Source organism: Globicephala melas, chromosome 7, assembly GCF_963455315.2.
Source record: "Globicephala melas chromosome 7, mGloMel1.2, whole genome shotgun sequence".
Taxonomy (NCBI): domain Eukaryota; kingdom Metazoa; phylum Chordata; class Mammalia; order Artiodactyla; family Delphinidae; genus Globicephala; species Globicephala melas.
The window spans coordinates 82,109,916-82,116,387 of record NC_083320.1 but is presented as its reverse complement, the minus strand read 5'-3'; the positions used below and the strand labels follow the sequence as shown (position 1 = coordinate 82,116,387).

General features: G+C 48.5%; 1 pseudogene; it reads left to right on the top strand.

Moving 5' to 3' along the window:
- The first annotated feature begins 2,329 nt into the window (after positions 1–2,329).
- Positions 2,330–4,375, top strand: LOC115849183 (TBC1 domain family member 17-like; annotated as a pseudogene).
- Positions 4,376–6,472: the final 2,097 nt, after the last annotated feature.

The window sequence follows — 6,472 nt, the reverse complement described above, 5'->3', positions numbered from 1 at the left end:
AATGCTGGAGAAGGTGTGGAGAAAAGGGAACCCTCTTGCACTGTTGGTGGGAATGTAAATTGATACAGCCACTATGGAGAAAGTATGGAGGTTCCTTACAAAACTAGAAGTAGAACTACCATATGACCCACCAATCCCACCACTGGGCATATACCCTGAGAAAACCATAATTCAAAAAGATACATGTACCACAATGTTCACTGCAGCACTATTTACAATAACCAAGACATGGAAGCAACCTAAATGTTCATCGAAAGATGAATGGATAAAGATGATGTGACTCATGTATACAATGGAATATTACTCAGCCATAAAAAGGAATGAAATTTTGTTATTTGCAATGAGGTGGATGGACCTAGAGTCTCTCATACTGAGTGAAGTAAGTCAGAAAGAGAAAAACAAATACTCTATGCTAACGCATATATATGGAATCTAAAAAACCCATACTGATGAACATAGTGGCAGGGCAGGAATAAAGGTGCAGACATAGAGAACGGACTTGAGGACACAGTGGGGGATGGGGAAGCTGGGACAAAGTGAGAGAGTAGCACTGACATATATACACTACCAAATGTAAAATGGATGGCTAGTGGGAAGCTGCTGCATAGCACAGGGAGATCAGCTCTAAGCTTTATGATGATCTAGAGGGGTGGATAGGGAGGGTGGGAGGGAGGTTCAAGAGGGAGGGTATATGAGTATATATGTATACATATAGCTGATTCACTTTATTGTACAGCAGAAACTAATACAACATTGTTAAGCAATTATATTCCAATAAAGATATTTTAAAAAAGAAAATATCAATTTCTATAATAGCAATTTAATAATAGCTCAGCTCCTTGGATACTTTCTCTGGTAACAGCCAAAATTTTCTAGGCAATGATATCGTCACTAACATGACTGTTAATCTCAGTGATGAACTCATGCGTTCCCTTCCACATGAGAAGTGCTGATTTATTTGTATCCTTCACATTGCCATAGGGTGCTTTCAACAGAAAATAATATTGCAAGTCTACACAAAATGAAAAAGCTGACATAAACATGAAATAGTATATAGGCCATTGGAACAACCAAACTATCCTCACAGCTGAGTCTCTAGTCCCACACAGCCTGGTGGGGCTGTGTCAGCTATAACTTCACTTTCTGTTTGAACTGGCTAATTTAACCAGTAACAATTATCCTAATGAGAGATCACTATCACTAAAATTTACTTCGTGCTTAGGATGTGCCAGGTACTTCTCTGTATATTTTACATGTATTAATCCACTTCTTCCTCATAAAAATCATATGTGGTAAGTACTGTTATTGTCCCCATTTTGCACATGAGGAAACTGAGGCCAGAGTGCTTAAAGAACTTGTGCAAGGTGATCCAACTAACTGTACTGGATGCTTGACAGAGTACAGGTCCCATTCTTCCTTGCTGCTTTTCCTACAGCTCCATATATTGTGACTGACTCCCCCCCCACCCCCACAGTAGTCTCCCTGACCAGTTACAGTGTTATCAAGAAGAGAGCCAGACCAAAAAAAAAAAAAAATCATAGAGATAGGAAGTAGAATGGTAGTTCCCGGGGCTGGAGTGGGGAAGAAATAGGGAGTTATTGTTTAATGGGTATGGAGTTTCAGTTTTAGAAGATGAAAAGAGCCTTGGAGATGGATGGTGGTGATGGTTGCGCAACATTATGAATGTATTTAATACCAATGAACTGAACACTTAAAAATGGTTAAGATGGTAAATTCTACATTTTTTACATTTTACCACAATAAAAAAAAAAAACGGGGGGAAACTGACAAAGAAGAGAGCCATATGAATAGAGGAGATGCAGAGGTACCACTAGGGAGACTTTCTTGTACCAATCAGTTTAGCTATTTAAAAGAGCATCCATGGACTTGGCTTTGTACATGCCCAGATCTGTGCCTTTGGAAATACACAGCCTACTACCTCCTGGAATACTCTGTTTGGCAGGATTGCTCAAGAGGCACAACCACATGGCAATCACCTCAGCAAGACCATCCGATCCACCAGGAGTGTGCTTTTCTTGTCTACCCACACTGAGCATCAGGATCTTAACTGTACGACTTAGGAGAGATGCATCAGGCTAAAGATTTCATGGAAACTACAAACGATTAACTACAACGATAGATTCCTTCCTGTGGAATAAAAACTACAGGCAGTGTTCTATACATTTAACCTAAGCAAAAATCATACAAAAGAAAACATAATGTGCATCTGACCCAGAACTACCTAACATAGTATACGGCCAGTCCTACTCATTCTACAAATATTTTTCCTTTACGTCAACTCCACTCATTAACAAATTGGTCAAGAGGCATGTACCTGCACGCCAGGAAACACCAAGACCCGGACTCCCTCGTGGACCGCATCATCTGTGTTGTGGAGAAGGACAAATTACGTCCTCCTGCACTGGGCTCCTGTAGAGAGGCTGGAGATTCCACTCAAATCCTCTTCTCCAAGAAGGACGCCAGTGGGGATGACTCCTGCACTTCTGACGAGGAACTGACCTTTGACCCCGGCTATAAACCCCACAGAGGGCAGTCATCAGCACAGGTCAGCTGCGGCCCGGCCACTCAGAGCCACGAGAGGTGCAGAGCCCAGCTTCCGCAGGGGCGCCCTGGTCTTCTTAGTGAGTAAGTCTGGGGGAGCTCAAGGCCATCTGCCGTTCAAAGTCTGGCCTCAGCTGGGCCTGTCCGGTCCTGGTCACGCAGGCCACAGGCTCCCCGCCTGCCCTGCATGTCCACCGTGGGGCACCAGCGCCCTGCTCTGTGTCTTTAGCCGTCACCTGCTGTTGGCCACCTCTCCACAGAACCGCCACCTCTACCTCGTCTCCCCCTATGCCTCCCCGGCCCTCTCCAACTCCTTCCATCACGTCCAGCTCTTTAACCAGGACCGTTCCCACGTGGTGTCTCGCTTCCTCCAGGATTCCTACTGCACCACCTTCAGCAGCTTCTCCAGCGCGACCACCTTCTTCAGGGGAGACCTGCAGCCACACCTGGACGGGGCCTCCAGCGACCCTCTTCCGGCCTCTGAATACGCGCCCCACCTGGGTTGCAGGTCACTTCCTGTGGGGAGCTGGGGCCACGGCCGCTTGTACAGCGGACGCCTCGGGTCACAGGGGAGGAGTGGGCCCACCGCGTGTGCCCGGAGGGCCTCCTGCAGCAGGTCCCTGAGCTGAGACCCCGGCTCTTCTCAGGAATGCGGAGCCAAGTACCCCCTCAGGGAGGGCTGGGCAGGGCCGGCTGGCGGCGCCGCGGGGGCAGGGCGGCTTCCCCCAGGGTCTGAGCCCCAGCCTACTGCGCCAGGCTTGGCGGTCCCTCCTATGGTACTTCAGCTGGGAGGGCTCTGCCAAGGATAGCAAGGCCCACGTGCGCAAGAAAACTGATGAGGATTTCCACCTGAAGCTGCCGTGGAACTCCGTGAGGCCTGGGCAGGGGCGGAGGAACTCACCGCCGCATGGATACCGCAGCCTCATGGCCAGAGACGAGAGCCGCTCTCATAGAACCAACAAATTCTCTGAGGGTCGCGAGAACCCAGGGCCGGGCCTGCTGAACGACGTCCTCCTCCCCGACTGCCTGTACCATGACGAGCTCGGCTACGTCCAGGGCAGAAGTGACCTTCTCTTCCCGATCCGCTAGGGCTCTCAGGACGAGGTGGATGCCTTCCGCTGTTTTTGTGGCGTCACGGAGCTCGTGCAAGGGAACTCTGAGGAGATAATGAAGCGGCAACTCTCGCTACTCCTGAAGGTGCCGGATCCGCCGCTCTGAGACTTCCGGGACTCCCCCGACTCCGGCTCTCTCTGCTTCTGCTTCCGGTGGCTGCTCCTCTGGGTCAAGAGGGAATGCCCCTTCCCGGAAGTCCTTCGGCCGTGGGAGGCGCTGTGGACAGGCCGCCCTGGCCCCAGTCTGCACCTGCTGGTGGCCTGCGCCGTCCTAGACGTGGAGCGGGACACCTCATGCCTTCCGGCTTCGGATCCAGCGAGATCCTCAAGCACACAGACTAGCTGACCACAAAGCTGAGCTTGGAGGACGTGCCGACTCTGGCCGAGGCGCTCTACCCGCCGCCGACAACCTGCCCGGTGAGTCCCTGACCCCTCACGATAGCCCGCAGGCCCCATCAAACCTCTGACTTTTCACTCCCTGACCCCCAACCCTCGGTGAGCTGCCCCACCACGTGCAGGAGGTCCCAGGTCTGGGCCGTCCTCGGAGCACCACAGGCTCTCGCTCCAGACTCCCCACCGCCGCTGTCCCGTACCCGTTCCCCACCAGCTCCGCCGCCCCGCAAGGACACGGGCCCGCAGGCGGACCAAACGGCAGCCCGGAGATCCTGCCCGAGGAGGGGGAGGAAGGTGCGAACTCCTAACCCTCCTGGGCCTGCTGAGCCATCATGTTGGCTTGGGCCTGGGTGGGGAGGCATGGTGCCTCTAGTCCCCTCCGACCCCTCAGCAGGGTTGACGTCTGGCCATGTGGCCCTGATCCGGTCAGTAAGGTTTAAGAGGAGGCCGGGGGTGAGTGGTGGGGGTCGTGGAGACAGGGCTCCCTTACCTGCCTGAGTTTAGGGCTTTTGGAGGAGTAAGGATGGGGCGTTAAGGTGCAACCGCCACTTAGTGGATGTGCGGGAACACATCCCGGACATAACCGAGACGGAAGGGCCTGCAGAGCTGCTCACTCTTGGGACCCGGCCCACCAGATTGTTCTGTGAGAAAGAAAAACTCATGTTTAACGCCCACCCCTCCCCCCACCCCCAAAAAAAGAAAATTGGTGAAGACTTAGCCAAGCAGGGCTGAGAGAAATGTCTCTGCTCTAAAGTTCCTGTCCAGGTCTCTCCTTACACTGTCCATCATACTCTGTGGGCTCCACACTATCCTTGTCATGCCTGTGTCATTTCCTCATATAAGTTTCCTTATATGAGGAATGTCATTATAAGTTTCCTTATATGAGGAATGTCATCTAAGTTTCCTTATATGAGGAATGTCATTTCCTCATTTCCTCCCTTATTTCTAATTCCAGGCAATTTTTACTCTTTGCTTTTGCCTTGCATAGGACATGGTTTAAGTATAGAGTTTATAGCAATGGTATTTCTAAGAATGTTTGCTTCCTCCAGTATGTTTTACAGTGTTTCCACTCAGGAAAGACTTCTTTTTCCATGTGCATGGTCCTATAGTGCAGTTCTTGCCCATATGTCTGTGCTTCAGGTGACTCCCAGTCTTGCCTCCACGTGTGATCTCCATGAGACTATTGGAGAAATGTTTGTCTTGTGGGTTTTTTGGGCCACATCAACCAGGGATAGAACCCATGCCCCCTGCAGCAGAAGCACGGAGTCTTTACTGGACTGCCAGGGAAGTACCATGTTCTGTGGCTCCTCTTGTTGAAAAAAATATTTTTCAGAATAAGGTTTAAACAGAGGATGACTTGCCCTCCCTTAGCTCTGTTTGGAGGAAAATATACTGTCTTCCCCACCCACCCTTATGCCTTATTTCTAAAACAATAAACATTCTTATTGACTCTTATAAGACAGTTAACATATAATCTATCTCATCTCAGAAGAAAGAATATTAATTTCCAAACTGTGCTTTAGGTGTCTGGAACAAGACACAATAAAGGGCAAGCTAAGAAATCATTCGTGATTCAACTGAATAATTTCCCCAAAAGGGAACTGGCTTCAGTCAGTGCTATCAGTAGCTTTTGCTCTATTCTCAGCCCCCAGGGCAATATTTAATGTGCTACATGGTAATAAGCTTCTGTGTGCTATTATCTGAAGAACTAAAAACCTAAAAAAATTCCATGAAGTTGTTAGTGTTGACCAAGAAGGAAGGAAACTCAGATGCCAACGTTTGACCTAAAAATGTGCTAAACAAACTAACTAGAGAAACAAGACACACTAACTTTATGTTTGTGGAACGTACAAAGAGAAGCTCATCCCTCAGCTCCTATGTTTCTTTTTTTAATCTAATTAATACTTCGCATTATAAATAGTTTTAAAATACCTTTGGTTATGCAGTGAAACAGTGAAGCCACTGGAAAATCATACAAACAATGCAATAGAAAAATCAAAACCAAAAGAAACAACAAAAAAAAGAAAAATCAAAACAATTTAAAAACCTAAATCAGTTAGGATTCATTTGGATGTAAGTAAAGGAAGTTGTTCAACTCAAAATGGGTAAAGTTAAAAATAAGGAGAGGGAGGGAAATTATTGGCTCACAAAATGCTAAAGTCCACAGAAAACTGAGCCAGGGGCTCCAGGGGTATTAGGCCTTAGTTTCTCTCCACCTGTTGGCTCTGCAAACCTCCTGGGTTGGCATCATTCTTAGGTAGATCCTGTCCTCATGGGGACCTTGTAGCTCAGGCTTACCTCAGCCTAGAGCTAGCAGTCACTACACAGAGAAATTGTCTCTTCACTATAATTCTAGGAAGCGTCCCAGAATTGAGTGTCATTGTCCTGAACTAGGTTACATGCCC